The sequence below is a fragment of the Echinops telfairi genome, unplaced genomic scaffold (assembly GCF_000313985.2).
Source record: "Echinops telfairi isolate 266 unplaced genomic scaffold, ASM31398v2 ScPeMD7_7468;HRSCAF=8506_0, whole genome shotgun sequence".
NCBI lineage: Eukaryota > Metazoa > Chordata > Mammalia > Afrosoricida > Tenrecidae > Echinops > Echinops telfairi.
This window is the reverse complement of record NW_022111369.1, coordinates 45130690-45133732: the sequence shown is the minus strand read 5'-3', so window position 1 is coordinate 45133732 and position 3043 is coordinate 45130690.

The following is a 3043-nucleotide window of genomic DNA, read 5'->3' as shown; positions in this document are numbered from 1 at the left end:
AGCTATGTCCTACAATTAAAATTTATATTGTAGTAAATTATACACCACCAAAAATTACCATGTAAAGCATTTTAATTGCTTAATTCAATGACGTTAGTTGTATTTGGGCTTTACTTTCTTCTTACCTTAATCAGAATCAGAGAAAGAGATAAAGTAACTGCCAATTAGGGTCATGTGATTTAATAGTTCATAACACATTTCTTCACTTGAATCGACCAATATTTTAGTCCCATTTTTCATATGAGGAAACTATGACTCAAAATGTTGAAATAACTCATTCAAAATTGAAACACCAGTAAAAGCAGAGTAGAGGGTTTTTAAAATTTTTATTCAGATCATTTGATTCTGAAACTCATCCTCTTTTCACTGTATTCTGTCTCAATCTCTGAAGTAGTCAATTACCTCATTTTTGCAAATTTTTAAGATGGTTTGTATTGTAAAAGACTCTCAAGAGAACCCTAAGGATTCTCAGATTTCCAAATATCAGATGCAGCAAGAAAGAAGAATAGGTAAGTCTGACTGAGTAAAGCAGAATAGATAATTTTTTTTTAAAAGTCTGATTAGGTAAACAAGCCCAATCAGACTTTTTGCCTTGAAATTATCCTCTGATAGTAGCCTTGGCTAATGAAGCAGAGTTCATTCAGTGCAATCCAGGTGGTGTGCAGTTAATCTCCAGTCAGCAGCTGTAGTGCCCTACTACATGGTTCTCAAATTGTTTCTTAGACAACTCACTTTGGGAGGTCCCAAGGATTTGGGCCCAATCACTATTGAATGGGATACTGAATCTGGATTTCCTAACATGCACCATAGGTAATTCTGATGGAAAATATTTTAACTGGTAGGTAGCGGCTAGGATAGGTATGTAAATAAATAAATGCTAGATAAGCAGATGTTAGATAGATAGATGTCATTTAGTTGAGTCTGATGCCTGTTGACTCTGTGTACATTTTTTAAAACATTTACACAGTCCTGAATTATGCTTAAGATCACCAGCTTGTTGCAATTCATGATTAGAACTTTTTGCCAATCCATCTCACCAAAGGTCTCCCTCACCCTTAATGGCCTTCTACTTCACCAAACATGTCATGGATTGAGTTGTGTCTTCCCAACTATATGTCAACTTGAAAAGACCATGATCCCCAATATTGTGCGTGTCAAGTCATACCTTTATTTAAGTCACACCTTTTACTCAAGTCCCGTCCTAGCTTGAGTCACCTATTTCCTCTTACAAAAATAAAAGGAGAAATGAGGTAGCAGAGAGGAGGGGCCTTATTTCCAACAAGGAAGAAATACTTAGCATAGAATGTGTCCTTTGGACCTGGAGTCCCTGTGCTGAGAAAGGTTTAAAGTTAGATCATGCCTGGATCTCCATCCTGTGTTTGGAGTTCCTGCCCTTCCTCTGCCCTCAGGCTACATGGCTGTCAGAATAAAGAGGGACTTGACTCGGGACTGCATCACCTTTGAAGACATGTGGCCATTTACTTCACCCAGGAAGAGAGACCCCTTACTATGACATATCGTAACCTCCATGGAATACTAACCCCACAAATGTTGAAAGGAGGCAAAGACATTCCTGCAGAGTCACCAACAGAGAGCAAGCCTTACCCTGGGGCTGGCACACTAGATGTAGAGTTTTACTTTCCACAAACAATGTTCATGGAAGCAGAAGTTAAGAAGTCAAACCAAGATTGCATTGGGTAAAGACCTCTTTAAAGTGTTAAAGAGCAAAGATGTCACTTTAAGGACAATGCCCAAAGAAGTCATGAAGCTAACAACGTGCACAGAAGAAGCAGACATTGACCTGCAACAGAAAGAAATCTTCACAATGTGCTTGGAATCATACAAGATATGAGGGAAGCAACAGAAAAGGGATGAAATGATTGAAGAGATAAAGGCAATGCACCAAAGGGAAATACAAGACTAAGGGACTAACAAAATCAAGTAGCAAAATAATAGACTTTGCCAACAGACTTGAGGAGGCAGAGAATTGGACCACTGACCTAGAGGATAACCAGGCAGACTTCAACAACCGGGAAAAGCAGTCAAATAAGACAATCAGAAAAGCTGGAGAAAACCTGAGAGCTATGTCTGATGCCATGAATAGGAACAATATTACAATAATTGGGCTACTGGAAGAAGACACAACAAAGAAGTCAACAGCAAAAATAGCAAGGAAATGCTTAGAGGAAAACTTAATAAATGAAAACCAGGCAACCATTCAGGAGGCTGAAAGAACACCAGCCAGACTGAATCTCAAGAAGAAATCACCAAGACACATAATAGTTAAATTATCCAACTATGAGGAAAAAGAGAAAACCATAAGAGCAGATAAGGAAAATCAAACAGTCCCTTATAAAGGTACCTAAATAAGAATATGTTCAGACCTCTCAACTGACACAATGAAGAAGAGGAGAAAGTGGAGCAACATATTCCAAAGATCGAAGGAAAATAACGCAAACCCAAGAATACTATATCCAGCCAAAATATGTATTAAGATAGATGGAGAAGTAAGTCTTCCCAGACAAGGAAAAACTCAAAGAATACGTAAAAAGGAACCCAGCCCTACAAAAGATCCTTGCAGACCCAGTATGGGCAGAAGATCAACACTCACCGAGCACAAATAAGAGACTGTCACATAGAACAATTCCACCCAGAGGGTGACAAAGAGAAAACAGTACCCAAGTGAGCATTAGCTCTAAAGTGGAAACAAGGCAAGAATGAACCACACACACACACACATACAAAATACAAACTGCTATGAAAACTCTCAACACAAAAGGTACAAGATGCCATCACAACCCACACATGCAGGTAATAACACTGAATATCAATGGACTGAACTCAAACATTAAAAGGCAGAGGGTAACTCGCTGGCTTAGAAAACAGGGTGCGATGTAGCAATGATGAGACATACAACTTTCTTCTAGTTCCTAAATGCTTCCTCCCCACTCACTATCATAAACCCAATTCTACCTTACAAATCTGGCTAGACCAGAAGATGTACACTGGTACAGATAGGAACTGGAAACACAGGGAATCCAGG